The sequence below is a fragment of the Bos javanicus genome, chromosome 9 (genome assembly GCF_032452875.1).
Source record: "Bos javanicus breed banteng chromosome 9, ARS-OSU_banteng_1.0, whole genome shotgun sequence".
Taxonomy (NCBI): domain Eukaryota; kingdom Metazoa; phylum Chordata; class Mammalia; order Artiodactyla; family Bovidae; genus Bos; species Bos javanicus.
Window position 1 is genome coordinate 58,559,550 of NC_083876.1, and position 13,308 is coordinate 58,572,857.

Genomic DNA, 13,308 nt, shown 5'->3' on the forward strand with positions numbered 1-13,308 from the left:
GATAGAAACTTGCTCATCAAATCCTTTTTCCTTCCTTTATGAATCATCAGGGTAGGCTAAATTCCTCGGTCTCCTGAAGAACCAGGTATGACCATGTTACAGACCTCTGACCAGCAAAATGTGTGTTGATGTGATACAGGCCTCTTTTAGGTCTGCCCCATGAAACAGTCTTGCCTGAATCCTCTCATTCTTTGCTTGTCCATGTGCTCCACAGAGAAGGTTCTAAGAATGTAGAGGAAGGCATATGGAAGGAACCTTGGTGCATAAATGCCTCATTAAACATAGACCCTCCCAAACACCCTTCACCGGACTATGATACTGATGAAATAGTAACTTTTATTTGTTAAGATAATGAAATGATTTTTTATTACAGTAGTCAGCCTACTTTAACCATACACATTCTAACCCAAAATGTCTGATGTTGAATTTATAGCCTGTCTCTTCTTACTTTTCTTGATTCAGATTCCTAAACATAGCAGAGAAACATATTGTCCCTACCTGATGTTCATCTTCATGGTTCATTATTCTCTTCTATCTCTGCCTTCCATCATTCCACTATTTTGTCAGAGTTACTGAGAGCTCTGTGATCTCCCAGCCCTGCATCCTACTCACAAAGATGACTCTCAAGCCTGTAATACCTCCAAGGGTACGCCCCCTCCACCCCGATGAACTTGGTTTACTCCTACTCCACATCAACATTTGGCTTATATTTCATCACCTTAAGAAGCTGACCAGTTGACTGATATATCCTTTTTTAGTGATTGCTTTTCATTCTGTACTAATTTCTATCATCAGATCAGATCAGTCACTCAGTCATGTCCGACTCTTTGCGACCCCATGAATTGCAGCATGCCAGGCCTCCCTGTCCATCACCAACTCCCAGAGTTCACTGAGACTCATGTCCATCAAGTCAGTGATGCCATCCAGCCATCTCATCCTCTGTTGTCGCCTTCTCCTCTTGCCCCCAATCCCTCCCAGCATCAGAGTCTTTTCCAGTGAGTCAACTCTTCGCATGAGGTGGCCAAAGTACTGGAGTTTCAGCTTTAGCATCATTCCTTCCAAAGATATCCCAGGGCTGATCTCCTTCAGAACGGACTGGTTGGATCTCCTTGCCGTCCAAGGGACTCTCAAGAGTCTTCTCCAACACCACAGTTCAAAAGCATCAATTCTTCAGTGCTCAGCCTTCTTCACAGTCCAACTCTCACATCCTTACATGACCACAGGAAAAACCATAGCCTTGACTAGACGAACCTTTGTTGGCAAAGTAATGTCTCTGCTTTTGAGTATGCTATCTAGGTTGGTCATAACTTTCCTTCCAAGGAGTAAGCGTCTTTTAATTTCATGTTTCTGTCTTTGCCTAGACTACTTTTTAAATCTAAAAATATTAATCAATCTTTTTATACATAGCAAAAAGGAAAGGGCCTGGCCTGTGGCATACATTCAGTAAGTATATGCTGAAAAAAATGCATAATATGATGAAAGTTGCAGTATAGATGTGTCAATTTGGTTTCATAAACATACACTGGCCATATACACAGTTATCCAGTGGTTAAGATGCTGTGTTTCCACTGCAGGGGGCTTGGGTTTGATTTCTGGTCCAGGAACTAAGATCCCACATACTGTGCAATGGGGCCAAAAAATAGAAGGAAAAAAAAAAATACTAGGTGTTTTGAATACTAAACTTGAATAACATGTGCCTTGACCTACAGTTTACGCATAATAGCCTGATATAGAAAAATACTTCCATAAAACTAAATTTTAACTACAGTTCTGTTTAAAGTTTAGAAGTTGTACTTGAATAAATTACATACTTTAAACAGCACTTGCTCTGGTGCTTAATAAGAGCAATGCATTTTTCTAATGGTTAAATGTTCAATCAATTTGGCACCAGTCTTACTGAATCTTACTTCAATACGTCTCTTAATTCCATCCCATGTTCACCATTCCCCATGATACTGTCTTTTTTCATAGTGTCCTTACTTGTTATTGGCATTGTTTTCTTATTTTCTAATATTTCTACCCTAGACTTTCTGCTATAATATCATCAAATTGACTGATAATCAGAATACCTGCACCTGAGATTTCTCTTTGATCACAAACTTAATGTGGCTTTGAACTTATCATTTTCCCTGCCTCATCCCCTTCCCTCTTCTCTTCCTCTCTTGGATTCCCAAATTTTGGTAAATATCATCAATTATTGCTATTTTCCCTGCCAGAAATGTGGACATCTTTGTCAAGTAAAGGATTCTCCAATGTGTTTCCTGCTCCGTAGTGTCTCTTCTGTCATTTGGTTTATTTCTTGCACAGACTAATGGGAAAGTTCTATCATAAGTGTCTGGAGAATTCACTTCCCTGCACCAATATACCATTTACATTCTCTTAGAGTGATCTTTGTAATATTCAAATCTGACTGTGCTCCTTAGGCATAAATTTCCCCCACAGGATACAGCTTCAATTCCTTAGTTCTGCATCCTCTAGATCTTTATCATCTCATCAAGCCATCTTCTCTCTACTGTGTATTCTGACTGTATTTGTGGATTACAGCTAACTGAATATGTAGTGCATTCTTGTGCTTGTACACTGTCTTCTGATTATAATACCCTGCCCCTTCTTTCTTCTAACTTTAACTCGTCCTTCTAGAAGTTATAAATATAAGCCGTCCAAACTGGAATAGAACGTGACACAAAATAATATGTTCCCTTTCACTTCAAGTATTTTAGTATCTGCTGAAAGATCAAACTACTTCAAATATATTCTTGATTCATCAACTGGAAAAATTCATTAATCTCTTAATATACTATAACAGTCATAATAGGAGTAATTAATAATTTAATATTTACCCAGAAACTTTTTTCTGAACTAGAATTCACTTTTTAAACATTTAGCTGAAATTAACTGCAATTAGTAATACAGTGGTTGGTATGTGAGGGCAATATAAACTGATAACAAAAATGATGACTAAAACATGCAGGTATCTATATGACCTTAAACTCCATTATCCTAGACAAGTAGAGGTAAAACAAATTTTTTTACGGCATATTCAGTAAACATCAATTGTGCTCAAAGCCCCAGAAATAGACTTGTTCTGAGTCAAAAATGAAGTAAGCTGAAAGAGAAAATACCTTAAGAAGATAAACACTAATAGAACGAAGTAATCAGGCTCTTTCATTTATCCCAAGAGTATGTGTATATTTATGCATACATAATCAGTTCAACCCAACAAATGTGTACTGGCTGCTAGACAAAATTTATAGACAATCCAGAGAGAGAACTTTGCAAATCTGAGAGGTAGATGTCACTGGTCTCCTGTCTCAGTGTCTGGGGTGAGTTGAACAGAGGCCTATATACTCCCTAAATATGAATGTGTAGTCAGTCCACTTGCCTATGCAAAGAATGAAGTCTAACGCATATTGAATAGATCACATTACATTTTAATTAAAGCATGTTTATACTGCTTATATTTTCATTCTTAATATTTATGTATCAGAGTTTTCAATATTTATGTCAGTGCATTTATTTATTTTTCTTAACAATTTATAATAGTATAACTTAATGTATCCAATGACAATATTACCAAGAAAGGAGTGTATGAAATCAAACCACATTTTCACTTAGATTCCCATCCTGACCAATGCTTCATCACTAATGAAGCATTAGCGATGCTTCATCTTTTTCTTTTTTTGGCCCCATCATGGAGCATGTGGGATCTCAGTTCCCTGACTAGGGATAAAACCCGTGCCTCTGCAGTGGAAGTTCAGTGATGCTTAATCTTAATTTTTAACAGATTTTAGTTGGAAGTGGCTCCTCACATGTCACTTCTGGTCCCTGTCACTTTGCTTTTAGCCATGGCTTTTATTATTGTTTCACAATGAACTGTTTATACCCCTCATTATTTTTATTACAAGTAATCAGTGAATCACCATCAACAGTACAAACCATACCATAGAAATATAAAGGAGAATCTACATTTTCACAGTATTTTACAAATTTCAATAAAGACATCTTTAGATTATTGTTTTATCTGTGAAATCCAATCAAAGTAGTAGTATTGTTCAAACACAACTTCAAGTTGCCCTCTCTGTTCAAATTGTTGTGCCCTAAGATCTTCATGACCCAGATAACCATGATGGTGTGATCACTCACCTACAGCCAGACATCCTGGAATGCAAAGTCAAGTGGGCCTTAGGAAGCATCACTATGAACAAAGCTAGTGGAGGTGATAGGATTCCAGACGAGCAGTTTCAAATCCTAAAAGATGATGCTATAAAAGTGCTGCATGCAATATGCCAGAGAATTTCAAAAACTCAGCAGTGGCCACAGGACTGGAAAAGGTCAATTTTCATTCCAATCCCAAAGAAAGGTAATGCAAAAGAATGCTCAAACTACCACACAATTGCCCTCATCTCACACACTAGTAAAATGATGCTCAAATTTCTCCAAGCCTGGCTTCAGCAGTACATGAACCATGGACTGGCAGATGTTCAAGACGGATTTAGAAAAGGCAGAGGAACCAGAGATCAAATTGCCAACATTTCTTGGATTATAGAAAAAGCAAGAGAATTCCAGAAAAACATATACTTCTGCTTTATTGATTACACTAAAGCCTTTGACTGTGTAGATCACAACAAACTGTGGAAAATTCTTCAAGAGATGGGACTAGTAGATCACCTTACCTGCCTCCTGAGAAATCTGTATGCAGATTAAGAAGGAACAGTTAGAACTGGACATGGAACAAAAGACTGGTTCCAAATTGGGAAAGGAGTACGTCAAGGCTGTATGTTGTTACCCTGCTTATTTAACTTACATGCAGAGTACATCATGAGAAACACTGGGCTGGATGAAGCACAATCTGGAATCAAGATTGCTGGGAGAAATATCAATAACCTCAGATATGCAGATGACACCACACTTATAGCAGAAAGTGAAGAGGAACTGAAGAGCCTGTTGATGAAAGTGAAAGAGGAGACATAAAAATCTGGCTTAAAACTCAACATTCAGGAAATTAAGATTATGGCATCCGATCCCATCACTTCATGGCATATAAATGGGGAAATTGTGGAAATAGTGACAGACTTTATTTTATGGGCTCCAAAAATCACTGCAGATGGTGACTGCAGCCATGAAATTAAAAGATGCTTGCTCCTTGGAAGAAAAGTTATCACCAACCTAGACAGCTTATTAAAAAGTAGACCTTTGCCAACAAAGGTCCATCTAGTCAAGGCTATGGTTTTTCCAGTGGTCATATATAGGTGTGAGAGTTGGACTATAAAGAAAGCTGAGCACTGAAGAATTGACGCTTTTGAACTGTGGTGTTGGAGAAGACTCTTGAGAGGCCCTTGGACTGCAAGGAGATCCTACCAGTCCATCCTAAAGGAAATCAGTTCTGAATATTCCTTGGAAGAACTAATGTTGAAGCTGAAACTCCAATACTTTGGCCACCTGATGTGAAGAGCTGACTCATTTGAAAAGACCCTGATGCCTGGAAAGACTGAAGGCAGGAGGAGAATGGGATGACAGAGGATGAGATGGTTGGATGGCATCAGCGACTCAATGAACATGAGTTTGAGCAAGCTCCAGGAATTGGTGATAGACAGGGACGCCTAGTGTATTGGAGTCCATGGGTTCACAAAGAGCTGGACACAACTGAGCGACTGAATGGAAGACTGTTTAATCAGAAATTTTAGCAATATCAGAGACATTCAAACTATCAGGATATCACAAATGTGCTTGGCATCCCATCTTTTGTTCCTGCTATTTTCCTAAGTAATGTTGGCCATTTCCTTATGCATTTTCCTCTACTCTAAAGCTGTGTAGTTGCTTCCTACCTGGCAGCAGGCTGAAAGTTTTCTTATTCTCATTCAATGTCTCTCTTTTCTGCTGCTGAATCCCTTGGAAAAGACAGTGTCCAATTGTCAGATAAACAAAGAATTTTCTCTCATCTCGCATTTTCACCAGGGGGGCAACTCCTGGGAAAACTCTGTCAAGGAAGCCACGGTGTCCTAAGAACTGAACCTAAGTTTTGAGCCATCCAAAGGCTCCTAGCCAGCTAAGACATTATCTTCACTCAGGACTCTCTCCCCAGACTGCCCTTTCTGCCTGTCAGGGCTCACTGTCCCCTCATATCTACCATACCTGAGGCACCCTGTACCATATAAGCTGCTATGGGTATCCAAGACCTCTCTACTCAGGGTGCTCTGCCACCTTTCCTTCCTTATTTTTAATTTGTAGGAGTATGTAGAAAGCTACAGAAAAACTATTCCTTTTCTGTCTTCAAGAGAGTGTGGTAAGCGGGCCTGTAATGGCCCACTTATTTTGAGATTTTTCTCAAGGATTTTCCCAGCTGAGAAGACAGTTGGCTTAGAGAGGAGGAATTTTCAACAATTTTGCTTATTTCCCTTTTTTTTTTTTTCCTTCTCACAGCAGAAGGAATGCCATTGGCTTCATTTTTTTCTTGTCAATGATTCAATAATATTTTTTGTATAATGACTGTATGTGTGGAAAAAATACAGTCTGGGAATTTCCATGTTTTGGGAATATACTGGTGAATAAAAGAGACCAAGGCTCTGCACTCATAAATCTTACAGTCTCAAAACTAATAGAAAAACAAATCAGGTTAATCGTCTCTCCTGACCACTGAATACTGACCTTGCCTTCTTGCGTGCTAAGTTACTTCAGTCCAGGCTCCTCTGTTCATAGGGATTCTCCAGGCAAGAATACTAGAGTGAGTTGCCCTGCTTTCCTCCAGGGGATCTTCCCAACAGCAGGAATCAAACCCACGTCTCATACATCTGCTGCATTGGCAGCCTAGTTCTTTACCACTAGCACCACCAGGGAAGCCCAAATAGTGACCTTATCCCTCCTAGATTTCCATTTCTGTCAAAGAGGCCAGGGGGACACAGATATTCCTTTATGTAATGATGGTGTCTTGGTCTGTAGGTACTTCTTATATAATGGAATTTGTCCAGACACCTCTAAAATAATTCTCAGCCACTTCTATTTTCTGTAATTATATGCAAATCTTACTGAAAATATCAGGGCACGATCTGACTTCCCTATTCCAATTCACTCCTGTAGGTGAGGAGTTTTATAAAATGCATGAAAATATATAGAGTGACACAAAAATACAAAGCTAAATATCTGCAGTAAAGAAATGCAAATTAACTTAACCACCATATTATTTTCCTAGCAGGAGATTCTAGCTAATATGAAATTTTATGAGGCATCACAGCACCCATAAAGTATGGAGCATAAATAAATGAATTCCTGAACAATGTGGTATAAATTTAATGCTACCTTTAAATATGAAAAAGAAGTCTGTGATATATATCTCCATTAGGATCTTGAATTTGTCTAACTGGTTATCACTAATGCCCTATTGAAATGCAATTGAAAATTAATATATCTGGCAGTAAAAAATATGACTATTAAGGAAAGTTCATGCATGATATTTTTATAGACTTGCCAAGTCTCTTGAATTCAGAATGTGGGACAGATGGTCACATGGTGAATTGTTCTCACTCACCAATGCTTTCTGCTGCTTCACTGATTTTTGATCTTCAGATGACTTGTCTCATTCAGAATGTGTGGCAAATGAAAGTTTCCAATTGTCTTCACCAAATGTGAAAAATCATAATATGTTCATGACAGAAAATCATATAAATTTTATAAATCTAAGTCAGATCAAAGACTTCCTAAATTTCTAGGTCTTTTATGGGGAAATTTTAAGTTTATATCTAAGGTGAAAATTATTTTTCTGAGAGTGTAAGATACTCAAATCCTAATTTTTCCTATGTTTTCATTTATTTAGTTATTCATTAAGTTCCTATTCAATAAAGATATTCATTCAATTATTTTTTCACTTATGTCAGTTCAGTTCAGTTCAGTTGCTCAGTTGTGTCTGACTTTGCGACCCCATGGACTACACCACACCAGGCCTCCCTGTCCATCACCAACTCCAGAGTTTACTCAAATTCATGTCCATCAAGTCAGTGATGGCCATCCAACCATCTCATCCTCTGTTGTCCCTTTCTCCTGCCTTCAATCTTTCCTGGCATCAGGGTCTTTTCAAATGAGTCAGCTCTTTGCATCAGGTGACCAAAGTATTGAGTTTCAGCCTCAGCATCAGTCCTTCCACTGAACACTCGGGACCAAACTCCTTTTGGATGGACTGGTTGGATCTCCTTTCAGTCCAAGGGACTCTCAAGAGTCTTCTCCAACACCACAGTTCAAAAGCATCAATTATTCGGTGCTTTCTTTATGTATTTAGCCATAAATTTAGATGTATTTGCCTGTTCAGTCTATCATACCAAAAAAAAAGTGGTATCATAAACCGGGTGGCTTAAACATGAGATATCTATTTAGCATAGCCTGAAGAGTAGAAACCACAGATCAAGGTTCTGGCAGATTTGGTTTCTGGTGAGCTCTCTCTTTCTGGCTTTCAGGTGGCCTCCTTCTTGCTGAATGCACCTGCCCTTTCCTCTATGGTTTGTGGAAATAAAGAAAATCTGGTGTCTCTTCCTCTTCTTATGGGACCATCAGTTCTATTAAATTAATGTCCCATCCTCATGACCTCATTTAATCTTTATTTTGGAGAAGGAAATGGCAACCCACTCCAGTATTCTTGCCTGGAGATTCCCATAGACAGAGGAGCCTGGTGGGCTACAGTCCATGGGGTCACAAGAGTTGGACATGACTTAACAACTAAACCACCACCAACAACCTTTATTTGCTTCTATAGCTCTTGTCTCCTAATAGAGCCACATTGGAGATTAGGGCATTCTGGGGAATTTTAGAGTGACATAATTTGATCCATAGTACTAGTATACCCATTTTAATCATTATAAAATAAAATGAATGTTACTTTTGAGATTTCACAGTAGGACATACACTTTTCTATTCTTCTCATTGCAAGTGATTATTAAAAGGTATATATTACACCTGCTGAGTGGCACAATAATCATTGACCCTGAATGGGCATAATTTTGAATCACTGGGAAACAGGTTGTAAATATGACATATACAAGGTTCAAAGCCAAACAGTTGATAGTGTGGTTATCAATTATCTTTTTATCTTTTTTATTTTTTGGTTATCTTTTTATCAAAATAAAAAGTATGTTTTCTTGTGGAAGAAATCAAACTACTCTTAATTATCCATATTAAAAAGAGATGCTATTTATATTGGATCCTTCATTCATGATACCAACAAATCAGGTATTTCATGACAGGCATATGTTTTATTATACAGATGGTGACATTGAAAACAATTGCTTATTAAGTTACATTGGTTAAACACCAGCGATTCATTGCTCTTGGTTACAGCTCATAGGATGAAGGTTGTGATTTGATTTAAAGACAGTCAAATGAGGGTTAGTTGGATTAGTCAGAAGCCCACAAAGAGGCTATTAATAAATCTTTACACCCACACAGATTATGGGGATAAACTGGACCAATTCTTTCTCTTAGAAATTTGAGCTGAAGTTCTGATCAAGTGTACCAGTTGGTAGGGGCACCAAAACAGGAAGACACAGTGAGAAGTGGTGAGTGGGTGGGTGGGTGATGGGTGAGAGGAGGAATAGCAGAGCTCAGTCAGTGCAGAGACCTGAAACAGATTCTTAGGAATGTCATCTGCAGAGGTGTGCAATAAAGAAATGAACCTTTCCAAAGAGAGGAGTTAGCTTCTATCCCTTGCAAAGTTGTCTCTAAATCCCAGGATACCTGGCTTCAAAAAACTGATTCTGTTTACCGGCAGGCCTAAGACCATCATCCTACATAATCTAACACTATAAATTATGCTGATTTACTTTGTGTCACAAGGTGTCAGCTGGACTTTCAAAGCAGCTGGAGACTGAGATGAGCCACATGCTCAGTCAGCCTTGTCTCTAAGATGGGACCCCAACAAAAGCTCAGGACTCAAGTTTCAGGTGAGCTTCCTTGGTTGAGTCAATACACGCTAGTCCTCCATGTGTATTGCCCCACTTTGCTTCTGAAAGAATAAATACTGTTTATGACTTCAAGAGACAGGACCTTTGGAAGTGTCATGTCTAGAACTTTCCTAGTTCCAGACTTTCTTGGCATACCTGCCAGGCAACTTGAACAAAGCCTGCTAATAGGCAATATTAGTTCTTCTTATGAATCCAGGTTGCACAGCCTTTTCCAGGTGGTGTACAAGTACATGAATGTCTCCCTTTTGTGTTTCCCTATAGTGTCCCTATAGTGTCCCTATCTGTTTCCCTACAGATGTCCCTATAGTGAACTCTGCCACTTTAACATCACTAAGGGAGTATATGAGAGCACAGCAAACCCAGCATTATAGTCCAATAAGTAGTATCTATTTTAGATCTCTTTAATTTCCACTTGCAAGATGTCATGATCTGTCATGGTCTATGACTATTCCTAAGGAAATGTAAGATGAAAGCAAGAAAACTAATAGAAATAGTTGTAAAACAGTAATAAAAATTTGCTGTAGAAACCGGGTTCTTTGCATTTAGAGGAAGAATATTCAAAGGTAGCTGGTAAGCTTTGTAAGAGGTGAAATGACTTTTGGTTGGAATATCTTTGTGTTTGCCCTTCAGCTACTGTGATGCCTTCGAAAGCTTTAGGCAATTCTTTCACACAGATGTGTGCACATGTGCACGTGTGCTCAGCCGCTCAGCCGTGTCCCACTCTTTGGGAGCCCGTGGACTCCACCAGGCTCCTCTCCATGGAATTTACTGGCAAGAATACTGGAGTGTGTTGCCATTTCCTCCTCTAGGGGAATCTTTATGACCCAGGGATTGAACCCACATCTCCTTCAAATCCCACATTTGCAGGCGGGTTCTTTACCACTGAGCCACCTAGGAATCCCGTTTACATGGATTCTCTCATGGAAAAATGTCTGTCCTGTGACTCATTTCCTTGAGATCTGGTTCCTTTCTTTCCAAGGAAAAGTGTTGATAATATTTAAAATTTTTCCTTGTTGGGTTATACAGTATTGTTGGCTTAATAACCACTCGGTAATAAGTTTTATAATTTGGGGAAGATCTTTTGTACTATGTATCTACAGATTAAAGAAACATCTCTAAAAAAGGCAACTCTTTAGATAGACCAAGGGTGGGAATCTTTGGCTACTGTGTTTTTAGAAAGGAATTTTTAGGAGACCTGTGTTCTGTTCTGCTACTAATGAACTATGAGACTTCAAAGGGTTTGATCATCATCTGTATCCTCAACTGTAAAATGAGAGAATTAGCCACAGTCTTATACACAGGGACATTCTGCCAAGGACTAACAACATTTTCTCTATGGAGGGTGACCATAGATCAAGGCTTGCAGGGACAGCAACAATTTATGTGTATTGCCCCAGCAGGTTAATTAATTAATTATTAAGTATATCCCCTTCACACTCAAAAGCAGCCCAATTGGCTTAGTATGGTATCTAAGCCAATTTTGTGCCAAATGCCTAATTTACAGGAAACTTTCTCATTATTGTTCTGATAATCTTGTAGAGATGAGCTTAGGTAAGACTTACCTGCTCAGGGATCTGCAGCTAAACCTCACCCCAGAATATAAGTCATACTCTCCACTGCCTAACATAGGAGTCAGTTACAGTTATAATGTAACGATTTCTAAAAATTGTTACAGTATAACTGAGCCATTTTACCCAAAAGGTCTTCATATAAAAGTTCTATGTCAAAAATAATTAGATTGGTTTTAGGAAGCCAATATATTTTTCTTTCATTCTTTACTCTCTCTACCCCCTATCCTTCAACCCTGCCAATACTATAAATCAAAAGGGAGCAAAAGTTATCTAACTCTAATTATCTCGGTTTACATTTTCCTCAATTCGTTGAAATCCTTCCTTTCTGAAAAATCCCCTCCATCCAGGAGACTCCAGTGAGCATATTCATGTTTCAAACAAATCTGCCTTTGTTAATCATCAAAAGGTATTTTCTTTAGTAAGTGAAGCTCGGCAGGCCCTGCAGCTGTGTTGTTTATTTTATAGCCAGCACAAAGACAGTTTATTTTTTTAAATACTATAATTAGATTAGTGTTCTCTTTACTGAAGCATCTGTAGGAAAATGAGAGTGTGTTTCTTTGAATGAATGAGCAGTCGCATTCATTTTTATTAAATCTGAACTTGTCCTCTGAGATAGCAGAATTTAATTTTATGTTCTAATACTACATGTAATATTTCAACTTTCTTTCAGATAAAGCTCTGGTCGCCCCAAAAAGGAGGTTGGACTAAATTGAATCTTCTGATTCCAATTTTATGAACTGCAATAAAATCTCTCTAGGGTGCAGGATTACATCTGTGTTGAAGAATGACTACATTAAGGTATGTATTTGCATACATAAACAAATATATCTGATAGTTATCTATGACCTGTCACTGACACAGGGAGCATCATGGAATATAATAATATTATACTTTTGTTATGACTTTGCATGTCTTTACTAAAAAGTTTTAGAAGTGCTGGTTATGAATCAGATTAAGATCCAAAATAGAAACATTTTGAAAAAGTTTTGGAGACTAGCTTATCAACATTGCATCTATAAAACTGCTACTTAGAACTGTCTAGACAGCAGTTAAATTGCTCAGGGAATAAGGCATCCCTCTTGACCAGACACTTTTCCTTTCCACTTTGGCATTGCCAATAAGGAAAGTATATTCCTTTCTCTATGCTCTTTTTGTCTTCATTGATAAAAGCAATTTTTGTGATATTATACCCTTAACAAGAAAAAAACTCTTCTAGTTTTCTATTGTTGGGTAACAAATCGTAAGCTAAGTAGCTTAAAACAATTTATGATTACCTTTCCTGGTCCGTGGGCTCGCCGGGTTTGACTGGGTGGCCTTTCTTGGTGCTTCTCAAGCAGTACAGTGATGAGGTGGCTCAGGCTGGAGTTAATTGAAGGCTCAACAGGGCTAGACATCCAGGTGGGCTTTGTATCCCACCTAACTGACTTTTCAGCTGAAGTGATTTGAACCAGAGCAGGAAGCTGGCTAGTTAATCTTTCTCCACCCTTTTTTTCTCCTTCTGGAGTGCCTTTTTTGTGTGACCCATTCAAATGGCTATTTGGGGCTTCCTCACACCATGTCCATCTCAGAATGAATGAGCTTCTTACATAGGAAGTAGTTTCACCCAGAGCAAGTGTTCTAAAGGCCCAAGGCAAACACTGAGTGCCTTCCATAAGCTAACTTCGGACATCATGGAGCATCGATTCCACTGCCTTCTATTTTCTGAACAAGGACCATTATAGGCTCAATGTGGGAGGGAACTTCTTAAGTAAGTTAAGGTTCATTGAAATGTGGGGAGGCATGGGCAGAATTTTTGT

The 13,308-nt window shown here is 38.5% G+C and overlaps 1 long non-coding RNA gene across 3 annotated transcripts in view; it reads left to right on the forward strand.

Moving 5' to 3' along the window:
* LOC133253943 (uncharacterized) overlaps positions 1-13,308 on the forward strand; it is a 259,624-nt gene that overhangs the window by 93,415 nt on the left and 152,901 nt on the right. For 2 of the 3 annotated variants that reach the window (XR_009738503.1, XR_009738505.1), the window contains exon 4: positions 12,183-12,310. This is a non-coding gene — a long non-coding RNA (uncharacterized LOC133253943). Of the gene's footprint in view, positions 1-9,813; positions 9,921-12,182; positions 12,311-13,308 lie in introns of all 3 variants that reach the window. The other variant, XR_009738504.1, reaches the window with a different exon arrangement.